Source organism: Arachis hypogaea, chromosome 14, assembly GCF_003086295.3.
Source record: "Arachis hypogaea cultivar Tifrunner chromosome 14, arahy.Tifrunner.gnm2.J5K5, whole genome shotgun sequence".
Taxonomy (NCBI): domain Eukaryota; kingdom Viridiplantae; phylum Streptophyta; class Magnoliopsida; order Fabales; family Fabaceae; genus Arachis; species Arachis hypogaea.
The window spans coordinates 88,353,325-88,367,071 of NC_092049.1; the positions used below are offsets into that span (position 1 = coordinate 88,353,325).

General features: G+C 37.8%; 1 non-coding gene across 1 annotated transcript; it reads left to right on the forward strand.

Annotated features, from left to right (window-relative positions):
* Positions 1-7,852: 7,852 nt before the first annotated feature.
* LOC112745382 (small nucleolar RNA R71) lies at positions 7,853-7,960 on the forward strand. The gene has a single exon (XR_003173314.1). It is a non-coding gene; the product is annotated as a small nucleolar RNA R71 (small nucleolar RNA).
* The last annotated feature ends 5,787 nt before the right edge of the window (positions 7,961-13,747 follow it).

Genomic DNA, 13,747 nt, shown 5'->3' on the forward strand with positions numbered 1-13,747 from the left:
CCCGGAGATCCAAGAGTAGATTCGAAACAGGGGGCTGGGAAGTCCTGGCTAATCCTGAGATACATGTTGGATGAAATATGATCCAGGAATTCTATGTAAATTTGTGGATGACGGATAAGCAAAGATTAGAGGGAACTGCTTTCTACTCCTTTCGGACTATGGTCAGAGGGAAGATTATTTACTTCCACTTTAACAAAGTCAAAGAAGTTCTCAAACTTCCTCAACTACAAGATGATCTAGAATCCTTTAATAGGAGAATGGCCAAAGATAAAAGGCTAGATCAAGTTCTAGAGGACATATGCCTCCGAGGAACCAAGCAGATTACTAATACAAAAGGTGTTCCAAACCAGCTAGAGGTTGACTAGATTTCATTGGGCGTTCTATACTCCCAACCAGCAACCGCTCTGAAGTCAGTGTCAAGAGAGCAGTGATGATTCACTGTATTATATTGGGGAAAGAGGTAGAGATTCATCAACTGATCCCTGGTGAAATTTATATATTTGCAAACAAGGAATCCACTGGTGCCAAATTGCTTACCCAAGCTTGATTAGTCTGTTATGTAAAGATGCGGTGGGTAAAGATAAGTGTGGATGAATATATCCCAATTGAACGTCTAGTCACCAAAAAGGTGATGGATGGAACTCAAGTTCAAGACAACCCCATCAAGAGGAGGGCACATGAGCTCCTCCTAGAAATTTCTCAATTTGAATTCTGGGCCCGCTTAGAAGCTTCTGTCACCAAGCTGCAAGAAGCTATGGATCAACTCAAAGAAGAGCAAAAAAATCAAAATAGCATGCTCTGCAAACTGCTCAAGGAACAGGAGAAGCAGGGGCATGATCTACAGGAGCTGAAGTGCCAGAAACTGTCCCCTGAAGTGCCAGACGTCCCACAGATAGAAGGAGCCAACACCCTTTAAAGCTAAAGGTTGTTTAGTCCTAACTATGTGATAACTTTTATTGAACCTATTACAAGAGATATATGAAGCATTAGTATTAGAGTAGTTTATTTTTATGCCTGTAATTATTATTCCATAAGTATTAGTAGTATTTAAATCTCCATTTTAATTCTCTGTTATTTTAATTAATAAAATCTGAATTGCATGAGTAGTATTTTATTTTTATTTTCCAAATTGGCTATTTGTATGCGAAATTGTTACTCTGGGGTTGTAAAATTTGTTGTTCGTTCTCTCCCTGGCATGGCGCCAATAACTGGTGCACAATACCATGGTCCAAACATAACTTCACAAATTCGCAAAACTAACCAGCAAGTGCACTGGGTCGTCCAAGAAATAAAACCTTACGTGAGTAAGGGTCGATCCCACGGAGATTGTTGGTATGAAGCAAGCTATGGTCATCTTGTTAATATCAGTCAGGCAGATATCAAATGGTTATGGAGTTTTCGAATAATAATAATAAATAAACAAAAAATAAAGATAGAAATACTTATGTAATTCATTGGTGAAAATTTCAGACAAGCGTATAGAGATGCTTTCGTTCCTCTGAATCTCTGCTTTCCTGCTGTCTTCATCCAATCCTTCCTACTCCTTTCCATGGCAAGCTTTCTGTAAGGGCATCACCATTGTCAATGGCTACATCCCATCCTCTCTGTGAAAATGGTCCAAATGCTCTGTCACGGCATGGCTAATCATCTGGAGGTTCTCGATCATACTGGAATAGGATTTACTATCCTTTTGCGTTTGTGACTACGCCCAGCACTCGCAAGTTTGAAGTTCGTCACAGCCATCCCTTCCCAGATCCTACTCAGAATACCACAGACAAGGTTTAGACTTTCTAGATCTCAGGAATGGCCATCCATGGGTTCTAACTTATACCACGAAGATACTAATAACTCGGACTCGGTCCCCTGTATTAGATATCTAAGAGATACTCATTCTAGCTTGGTTGCATGTAGAACGGAAGTGTTTGTCAGGCACGCGTTCATAACTGAGAATGATGATGAGCGTCACATAATCATCACATTCATCATGTTCTTGGGTGCAAATGGATATCTTAAAAGCGGAATAAGTTGAATTGAATAGAAAATAGTAGTACTTTGCATTAAATCATGAGGAACAGCAGAGCTCCACACCTTAATCTATGGAGTGCAGAAACTCTACCATTTGAAAATACATAAGTGATAATGGTCCAGGCATGGCCGAATGACCAGCCCCCATGAAAGTCTAAGATAGCATAAAACTGATCAAAGGTCTTTTTATACAATAGTAAAAAGTCCTATTTATACTAAACTAGTTACTAGGGTTTACAGAAGTAAGTAATTGATGCATAAATCCACTTCCGGGGCCCACTTGGTATGTGCTTGGGCTGAGCTTGAAGTTTACACGTGGAGTGGTCATTTTTGGAGTTGAACGCCAGTTTGTAACGTGTTTCTGGCGTTCAACTCTAGTTTGTGACGTGTTTCTGGTGTTTAACTCTAGACTGTAGCGTAAAACTAGCGTTCAATGCCTTTTTGCATCGTCTAAACTCGTCCAAAGTTTGGACTATTATATATTTCTGGAAAGCCCTGGATGTCTACTTTCCAACGCAATTGGAAGCGCACCATTTTGAGTTCGGTAGCTCCAGAAAATCCACTTTGAGTGTATGGAGGTTAGAATCCAACAGCATCAGCAGTCCTTCTTCTACCTCTGAATCTGATTTTTGCTCAAGTCCCTCAATTTCTGCCAGAAAATACCTGAAATCACAGAAAAACACACAAACTCATAGTAAAGTCCAGAAATGTGAATTTAACATAAAAACTAATGAAAACATCCCTAAAAGTAACTAGATCCTACTAAAAAGATACTAAAAACAATGCCAAAAAGCGTATAAATTATCCGCTCATCACAACACCAAACTTAAATTGTTGCTTGTCCCCAAGCAACTGAAAATCAACTAGGATAAAAAGAAGAGAATATACTATAAATTCCAAAATATCAATGAAACATAGCTCCAATCAGATGAGCGGGACTTGTAGCTTTTTGCCTCTTGAATAGTTTTGGCATCTCACTTTATCCATTGAGGTTCAGAATGATTGGCATCTATAGGAACTCAGAGTTCAGATAGTGTTATTGATTCTCCTAGTTCAGTATGTTGATTCTTGAAGACAGCTACTTTATGAGTCTTGGCCGTGGCCCTAAGCACTTTGTTTTCCAGTATTACCACCGGATACATAAATGCCACAGACACATAATTGGGTGAACCTTTTCAGATTGTGACTCAACTTTGCTAAAGTCCCCAATTAGAGGTGTCCAGGGTTCTTAAGCACACTCTTCTTTTGCTTTGGACCTTGACTTTAACCGCTCAGTCTCAAGTTTTCACTTGACACCTTCACGCCACAAGCACATGGTTAGGGACAGCTTGGTTTAGCCGCTTAGGCCGGGATTTTATTCTTTAGGCCCTCCTATCCACTGACGCTCAAAGCCTTGGGATCCTTGTTATTTACCCTTGCCTTTTGGTTTTAAGGGTTATTGGCTTTTTTCTCTTGCCTTTTGGTTTTAAGAGCTTTTGGCTTTTTCTGCTTGCTTTTTCTCTTTTTTATTTTTTTTTTCACCATTTTTTTTCTTTCTTTTTTTTTTTTTGCAAGCTTTTGTATTCACTGCTTTTTCTTGCTTCAAGAATCATTTTTATGATTTTTCAGATTATCAAATAACATGTCTCCTTTTCATCATTCTTTCAAGAGCCAACATATTTAACATTCTTAAACAACAACTTCAAAAGACATATGCACTGTTCAAGCATTCATTCAAAAAACAAAAAGTATTGTCACCACATCAATATAATTAAACTAAGTTCAAGGATAAATTCAAAACTCATGTACTTCTTGTTCTTTTGAATTAAAACATTTTTCATTTAAGAGAGGTGATGAATTCATAGGACATTCATAACTTTAAGACAAATTTACTAAATACTAATGATCATGTAATAAGACACTAACATAGATAAGCACTTAACATAGAAAAAAAACAGAAAATTTAAGAACAAAGAATGAGTCCACCTTAGTGATGGTGGCGTTTTCTCCTTGAGGAACCAATGATGTCCTTGAGCTCTTCTATGTCTCTTCCTTGTCTTTTTTGCTCCTCTCTCATAGCTCTTTGATCTTCTCTAATTTCATGGAGTATGATGGAGTGCTCTTGATGTTCCACCCTTAGTTGTCCCATGTTGGAACTTAGTTCTCCTAGGGAGGTGTTGAGTTGCTCCCAAAAATTCTGTGGAGGAAAGTGCATCCCTTGAGGTATCTCAGGGATTTCTTGATGATGAGCTTCCTCACGTGTTTCTTGAGCTCCATGAGTGGGCTCTCTTGTTTGCTCCATCCTTTTCTTAGTGATGGGCTTCTCTTCCTCAATGGGAATGTCTCCTTCTATGAAAGCTCCAGCTGAGTAACATAGATGGCAAATAAGATGAGGGAAAGCTAGCCTTGCCAAGGGGGAGGGCTTTTCGGCTATTTTGTAGTGTTCAAGGGAGATGAATTCATGAACTTCTACTTCCTCTCCAATCATGATGCTATGAATCATGATGGCTCGATCCACAGTAACTTCAGATCGGTAGCTAGTGGGAATGATGGAGCGTTGGATGAACTCCAACCATCCTCTAGCCACAGGCTTGAGGTCCAGTCTTCTAAGTTGAACCGGTTTGCCTTTTGAGTCAATCTTCCATTGAGCTCCTTCCACACATATGTCCATGAGGACTTGGTCCAACCTTTGATCAAAGTTGACCCTTCTAGTGTAGGGGCGTGCATCTCCTTGCATCATAGGCAAGTTAAACGCCACCCTCACATTTTCTGGACTAAAATCTAAGTATTTTTCCCGAACCATGGTGAGATAATTCTTTGGGTTCGGGTTCTTACTTTGATCATGGTTCCTAGTAATCCATGCATTAGCATATAACTCTTGAACCATTAGAATTCTGACTTGTTGGATGGGTTTTGTTAGAACTTTCCAACCTCTTCTTTGGATTTCATGTCGAATTTCCGGATACTCATTTCTCTTGAGTTTGAAAGGGACCTCAGGGATCACCTTCTTCTTGGCCACAACATCATAGAAGTGGTCTTGATGGGCTTTGGAGATGAATCTTTCCATCTCCCATGACTCGGAGGTGGAAGCTTTTGTCTTCCCTTTCCCTTTTCTAGAGGATTCTCCGGTTTTAGGTGCCATCAATGATAATGGAAAAACAAAAAGCTTTATGCTTTTACCACACCAAACTTAGAATATTGCTCACCCTCAAGCAAGAAAAGAAAGAATAGATGAAGAAGAAGAAGAAATGGAGGAGAAGGAGAGATAGATGTGTTTCGGCCAAGAAGAGGAGGAGGGGGTTGTGTTGTGTGAAATTGAAGAAGAATGGAGGGGTTTATATAGTGAAGGGAGAGGGGTTAGGTTCGGCCATTTAGGGTGGGTTTGGGTGGGAAAGTGATTTTGAATTTTGAAGGTAGGTGGGGTGTATGAAGTAGGTTTATGGGGAAGAGTGGGTGGATATGAGTGGTGAATAGGTAATAGGGAAGAGAGCTTGAGGTGATTGGTGAAGGGTTTTGGGGAAGGGTGTTTATTGGGAAGAGAGGATGAACATTGAGAAGAGGGAAGAGTATGAGTGGAGGTAGGTGGGGATCCTGTGGGGTCCACAGATGCTGAGATGATCCTGTGGGGTCCACAGATCCTGAAGTGTCAAGGAATTGCATCCCTGCACCAATTAGGCATGTAAAATGCCTTTGCATGCAATTTTGGCATTTAAACGCCGAATTGATGCTTGTTCTGGGCGTTCAGCGCCTAGATGTAGCATGTTTCTGGCGTTGAACGCCAGCTTCATGCTTGTTTCTGGCGTTCAGCGCCAGCTTTCCTCAGTGTGCATTTCTGGCGTCTGAACGCCAGGATGCTGCTTGTTTTGGGCGTTCAACGCCAGATCCATGCTCTGTTCTGGCGTTGAACGCCAGCCAGATGCTCCTTACTGGCGTTTAAACGCCAGTAAGCCCTTCCTCCAGGGTGTGATTTTTCTTCTGCTGTTTTTGATTCTGTTTTTGATTTTTCTATTTATTTTGTGACTCCACATGATTATGAACCTAATAAAACATGAAAGAACAATAAAATAAAAATAAAATTAGATAAATAAAAATTGGGTTGCCTCCCAACAAGCGCTTCTTTAATGTCAATAGCTTGACAGTGGGCTCTCATGGAGCCACACAGGTGATCAGGTCAATTTTATAGACTCCCAACACCAAACTTAGAGTTTGGATATGGGAGTTCAACACCAAACTTAGATTTTCGCTGAGGCCTCCCAACACCAAACTTAGAGTTTGACTGTGGGGGCTTTAGTTGACTCTGTACTGAGAGAAGCTTACTGTGCCTCTTTTCCATGTTGATAGAAGGATGTCCTTGAGTTTTAAACACAAGGGAGTCCTCATTCAATTGAAGGACTAGTTCACCTCTGTCAACATCAATCACAGCTCTTGCTATGGCTAGGAAGGGTCTTCCAAGGATGATGGATTCATCCTCATCCTTCCCAGTATCTAGGATTATGAAATCAGCAGGGATGTAAAGGCCTTCAACTTTTACTAACACGTCCTCTACCTGTCTATAAGCCTCTTTTCTTGAATTGTCTGCCATCTCTAATGAGATTCTAGCAGCTTGCACCTCAAAGATTCCCAGTTTCTCCATTACAGAGAGTGGCATGAGGTTTATTCCTGACCCAAGGTCACATAGAGCCTTCTCAAAGGTTATGGTGCCTATGGTACAAGGTATTAGGAACTTTCCAGGATCCTGTTTCTTCTAAGGCAGTCTCAGTTGATCCAGTGCATTTTGTTCATTGGTGAACAGGGGAGGTTCATCTCCCCAAGTCTCTTTACCAAATAAATTGGCATTCAGCTTCATGATTGCACCAAGGAACTTGGCAACTTGCTCTTCAGTAACATCTTCATTCTCTTCAGAAGAAGAGTACTCTTCAGAGCTCATGAATGGCATAAGGAGGTTCAATAGAATCTCTATGGTCTCTAGATGAGTCTCAGATTCCTTTGGTTCCTCAGAGGAAAACTCCTTATTGATCACTGGACATCCCAGGAGGTCTTCCTCCTTGGGATTCATGTCCTCCCCTTCCTCCTTGGATTCGGCCATGATGGTCAATTCAATGGCCTTGCACTCTCCTTTTGAATTTTCTTCTGTATTACTTGGGAGAGCACTAGGAGGGGTTTCAGTGATCTTCTTACTCAACTGGCCCACTTGTGCCTCCAAATTTCTAATGGAGGACCTTGTTTCATTCATGAAACTCAGAGTAGCCTTAGATAGATCAGGGACTAAGTTTGCTAAATTAGAGGTATTTTGTTCAGAGTTCTCTGTTTGTTGCTGAGTGGATGATGGAAAAGGCTTGCTATTGCTAAACCTATTTCTTCCACCATTATTAAAGGCTTGTTGAGGCTTTTGTTGATCCTTCCATGAGAAATTTGGGTGATTTCTCCATGAGGGGTTATAGGTGTTTCCATAAGGTTCACCCATATAATTTACCTCTACTATTGCAGGGTTCTCAGGATCATAAGCTTCTTCTTCAGAAGATGCCTCTTGAGTACTGTTGGATGCAGCTTGCATTCCATTCAGACTTTGAGAAATCATATTGACTTGCTGAGTCAATATTTTATTCTGAGCCAATATGGCATTCAGAGTATCAATTTCAAGAACTCCCTTCTTCTGAGGCGTCTCATTACTCATAGGATTCTTCTCAGAAGTGTACATAAACTGGTTATTAGCAACCATGTCAATGAGTTCTTGAGCTTCTGCAAGCATTTTCTTTAGGTGAATGGATCCACCTGCAGAAGTATCCAATGACATCTTAGCTAATTCAGATAGACCATCATAGAATATATCCAGGATGGTCCATTCTGAAAGCATGTCAGAAGGACACTTTTTGGTCAGTTCCTTGTATCTCTCCCAAGCTTCATAGAGGGATTCACCTTCTTTCTGTTTGAAGGTTTGAACATCCACTCTAAGCTTACTCAGCTTTTGAGGAGGAAAGAACTTGGCTAAGAAAGCCTTGACCAGCTTATCCCAAGAGTTCAGGCTATCCTTAGGTTGAGAGTCCAACCATATTCTAGCTCTGTCTCTCACGGCAAACGGGAAAAGCATGAGCCTGTAGACTTCAGGATCTACTCCATTAGTCTTAATAGTGTCACATATCTGCAAGAATTCAGTTAAGAACTGAAAGGGATCTTCAGATGGAAGTCCATGAAACTTGCAATTTTGTTACATCAGAGAAACTAATTGAGGTTTCAGCTCAAAGTTGTTTGCTCCAATGGTAGGAATTGAGATGCTTCTTCCATGTAAATTGGAATTAGGTGCAGTAAAGTCACCAAGCATCCTCTTTGCATTATTATTACTTTCGGCTGCCATCTCCTCTTCCTGTTCGAAAATTCCTGTAAGGTTTTCTCTGGATTGTTGTATTTTAACTTCTCTTAGTTTCCTTTTCAGAGTCCTTTCAGGTTCAGGATCTGTTTCAACAAGAATGTTCTTGTCCTTGCTCCTGCTCATATGACAAAGAAGGGAATAACAAAGAAAATATGGAATCCTTTATGTCACAGTATAGAGATTCTTTTGTGTGAGTAGAAGAAGAAAAGAATGTAATGTAAGGAAAGAGAAGGGAGGAGAATCCAAACACAAGGGTGAAGAGAGCAGAGATATGAGATGAAGAGAAGTGTTAGTAAGTAATAAATAAATAGAAGAAGATGAGAGAGAGAAGTTTTCGAAAATAATTTTTTGAAAAAGAGTTAGTGATTTTTAAAAATTGAAGGAGAATTAAAATTAAAATTAAAATTTAAACAATTAATTAATTAAAAAGAATTTTTGAAAAAGAGGGAGGTATTTTCGAAAATTAGAGAGGGATAGTTAGTTAGGTAGTTTTGAAGGAGATAAGAAATAAACAAAAAGTTAATTAGTTAGTTGAAACAAATTTGAAAATCAATTTTGAAAAGATAAGAAGATAAGAAGTTAGAAAAGATATTTTAAAATCAAATTTTTGAAAAAGATATGTTTTAAAAAGATATGATTAAAAAGATATGAAAAAAAGATAAGATAAAAAGATATTTTTGAAAAGATATGATTGAAATTAGTTTTGAAAAAGATTTGATTTTTAAATTCACAATTAATGACTTGATTCACAAGAAATCACAATATATGATTTTATAACTTAAAGTTTGAATCTTTCTTAAGAAGTAAGTAACAAACTTGAAATTTTTGAATCAAAACATTAATTGATAATATTTTCGAAAATTTGATGTAAAATTAAGAAAAATGAAAAAGATATGATTTTTGAAAAAGATTTTGAAAAAAGATAAGATTTTTAAATTGAAAATTTGATTTGACTCATAAGAAACAATTGAATTTTAAAATTTTTTGAAAAAGTCAATCCAAATTTTCGAAATTTATGAGAGAAAAAGGGAAAGATATTTTTTTTATTTTTGAATTTTAATAAGGAAAGAGAAAAACATGAAAAAGACTCAATGCATGAAAATTTTAGATCAAAACAATGAATGCATGCAAGAATACTATGAATGTCAAGATGAACACCAAGAACACTTTGAAGATCATGATGAACATCAAGAACATATTTTTGAAAAATTTTCAAGAAAAGAAAACATGCAAGACACCAAACGTAGAAATTTTTCATGTATAAACACTATGAATACAAGAATGCATATGAAAAATAAGAAAAGACACAAAACAAGAAAATATGAAGATCAAACAAGAAGACTGGCCAAGAACAACTTGAAGATCATGAAGAACACTATGAATGTATGAATTTTCGAAAAAATGCAAAAAATTTTAGAAAAAATGCAATTGACACCAAACTTAAAAATTGACTCAAGACTCAAACAAGAAACACAAAATATTTTTGATTTTATGATTTTATGATTTTTTTTTGTATTTTCTTTTAAATTTTTTTCGAAAAACATATAGGAAAAAGAAAATAAGAAATTCAAAATTTTTTAATAAGAATCTCAGGAATCTTTCAATGTTGGCCTAAAGCTCCAATCCAAGGGTTGGGCATGGCTTAATAGCCAGCTAGCTTTAGGATATAAATCAGGCATGCAACAGCTGATATTCCAATTAACTTGCCTCTATGCTGATGGTTGGAAGCCACAGTCCAAAAGAATTAGACATGGCTTTACACCCAGCCAGGCTTCAACATGCTTCATGAAACTCTAGAATTTATTCTTAAAAATTCTGAAATAATTTTCAAAAACAAAGGGAAAAATTTTTTTTTGAAAATAAAACTAAAAAGAAAATTACCTAATCTGAGCAACAAGATGAACCGTCAATTGTCCAAACTCGAACAATCCCCGGCAACGGTGCCAAAAACTTGGTATTGTTGCCGGACCAACTTGGCACTGATGTTACCAGACCAAAACTTGCCAAAAACTCGAACAATCCCCGGCAACGGCGCAAAAAACTTGGTATGCGAAATTGTTACTCTGAGGTTGTAAAATTTGTTGTTCGTTCTCTCCCTGGCATGGCGCCAATAAATAGTGCACAATACCATGGTCCAAACATAACTTCACAACTTCGCACAACTAACCAGCAAGTTCACTGGGTCGTCCAAGTAATAAAACCTTACGTGAGTAAGGGTCGATCCCACAGAGATTGTTGGTATGAAGTAAGCTATGGTCATCTTGTTAATCTCAGTCAGGCGGATATCAAATGGTAATGGAGTTTTCGAATAATAATAATAAATAAACAGAAAATAAAGATAGAAATACTTATGTAATTCATTGGTGAGAATTTCAGACAAGCGTATAGAGATGCTTTCGTTCCTCTGAATCTCTGCTTTCCTGCTGTCTTCATCCAATCCTTCCTACTCCTTTCCATGGCAAGCTTTCTGTAAGGGCATCACCGTTGTCAATGGCTACATCCCATCCTCTCCGTGAAAATGGTCCAAATGCTCTGTCACGGCATGGCTAATCATCTGGAGGTTCTCGATCATACTGGAATAGAATTTACTATCCTTTTGCGTCTGTCACTACGCCCAGCACTTGCAAGTTTGAAGTTCGTCACAGCCATCCCTTCCCAGATCCTACTCGGAATACCACAGACAAGGTTTAGACTTTTCGGATCTCAGGAATGGCCATCCATGGGTTCTAACTTATACCACGAAGATACTAATAACTCGGACTCGGTCCCCTGTATTAGATATCTAAGAGATACTCATTCTAGCTTGGTTGCATGTAGAACGGAAGTGTTTGTCAGGCACGCGTTTATAAGTGAGAATGATGATGAGCGTCACATAATCATCACATTCATCATGTTCTTGGGTGCGAATGGATATCTTAGAAGCGAAATAAGTTGAATTGAATAGAAAATAGTAGTACTTTGCATTAAATCATGAGAAACAGCAGAGCTCCACACCTTAATCTATGGAGTGCAGAAACTCTACCGTTTGAAAATACATAAGTGATAATGGTCCAGGCATGGCCGAATGGCCAGCCCCCATGAAAGTCTAAGATAGCATAAAACTGATCAAAGGTCTTTTTATACAATAGTAAAAAGTCCTATTTATACTAAACTAGTTACTAGGGTTTACAGAAGTAAGTAATTGATGCATAAATCCACTTCCGGGGCCCACTTGGTGTGTGCTTGGGCTGAGCTTGAAGTTTACACGTGGAGAGGTCATTCTTGGAGTTGAACACCGGTTTGTAACGCGTTTCTGGCGTTCAACTCTGGTTTGTGACGTGTTTCTGGCGTTTAACTCTAGACTGTAGCATAGAACTGGCATTCAACGCCCTTTTACGTCATCTAAACTCGGCTAAAGTATGGACTATTATATGTTTCTGGAAAGCCCTGGATGTCTACTTTCCAACGCAATTGGAAGTGCGCCATTTTGAGTTCTGTAGCTCCAGAAATCCTACTTTGAGTGCAGGGAGGTCAGAATCCAATAGCATCAGCAGTCCTTCTTCTACCTCTGAATCTGATTTTTGCGCAAGTCCCTCAATTTCAGCCAGAAAATACCTGAAATCACAGAAAAATACACAAACTCATAGTAAAGTCCAGAAATGTGAATTTAACATAAAAGCTAATGAAAACATCCCTAAAAGTAACTAGATCCTACTAAAAACATACTAAAAACAATGCCAAAAAGCGTATAAATTATCCGCTCATCAGCTATAATTTATTCCTCTTATCATCATTAAACATGAATAAAATAGTAGATTTTTAGGAATAAGGGTGCAACCATTTTGAGTGTATTAATAAGAAAAATTCAAATTATTTATATGTGTTGGCATTACTTTAGATCTCTGAATGAATACATGAACAGAGCATATTTTGATACTAAAGATGCAAGTATGTATTGGCTCTTGAAGGAATGATGAAAAAGAGACATGTTATTGATAATCTGAAAAATCATAAAATTGATTCTTGAAGCAAGAAAAAGCAGTAAAAAACACAAAGCTTGCGAAAAAAAAAATATATGCAAAAAATAAAGGAAAAAAAGAGAAAGAGAAAGAAAAAACAAGCAGAAAAAGCCAGTAACCCTTTATACTAAAAGGCAAGGAAAAAAAACGGATCCAAGGCTTTGAGCATTAATGGATAGGAGGGCCCAAAGGAATAAAATCCTGGCCTAAGCGGATAAATCAAGCTGTCCCTAACCATGTGCTTGTAGCGTGAAGGTGTCAAGTGAAAAGCTTGAGACTAAGCGGTTAAAGTCGTGATCCAAAGCAAAAAGAGTGTGCTTAAGAACTCTGGGCACCTCTAACTGGGGACTCTAGCAAAGCTAAGTCACAATGTGAAAAGGTTCACCCAGTTATGTGTCTGTGGCATTTATGTATCCGGTGGTAAAACTGGAAAACAAAATGCTTAGGGTTACTGATGAGGAGAACTTTTGCGTGGTCTAGAAATTTGCGGATAAATCCTCGTTGCAAGTATAGTTTCTAAACCTTCAAAAGTCCTTTCATACAAACGTTTTGGTTGTCACAAGTAAAAAATCCCTAAATAAATTGATAACCGAAGTATTCAAACCTCGTGTCATCTTCTCAAGGAATTGCAGGAAAGTATGTTCTTATTATTGGTTATGGAGATTGTAAATTGGGGTTTTGAGAATGAGGAGGGAATGGTTTAATCAGCAATTAAAGTAAATGAAGAACAAGTAATTTAAATGGCAAGTAAAATAAATAAATGACTGTAAATAAACTTTTGGCAAGGTATGAGAAATTAGAGGTCCTATCCTAGTTATCCTTATCAATGATGATGAGAATTGAATCTTAATTCCACTTTGTTAACCTTTACTAAGATAAAGGAAGGTCAAGGGATTAATTGGTTTGATCTTCAAATCCTATTTATTTCCTAAGAAAAGATTGGGATTATTGAAGTTCAGTTTAATTAACAAAGATAGCAATTATCATTCATGTTTGAGTTTGATAACTCCCGAGTTACTGATTTCTTAACCAAGACCAAAAGGAGAAAAATAAATCTGCTGGAATAAAAATGTCTTCAGATGGGAATAACAGCAGCATAAATAAAAGAAAGCAATATTAAACTGAAATACCTCAAATAACATTAATTCAAAAGAGTAATCTGTAACATGGAAGAATTCATAAATCAAATTGCAAAAGTAAATAAAAGGGAATATTGAACCTGATAAAGAGATAATCCGGAAAGCGAATAAAATCCTAATTCTAAATCCTAATCCTAAAGAGAGAAGAGAGAGGAGAGAACCTCTCTCTAAATTAAATCTAAATCATGAAAACTACCTAAAAGTGGAGACTTCCTTTGAATGGATGCATTTCCCCACTT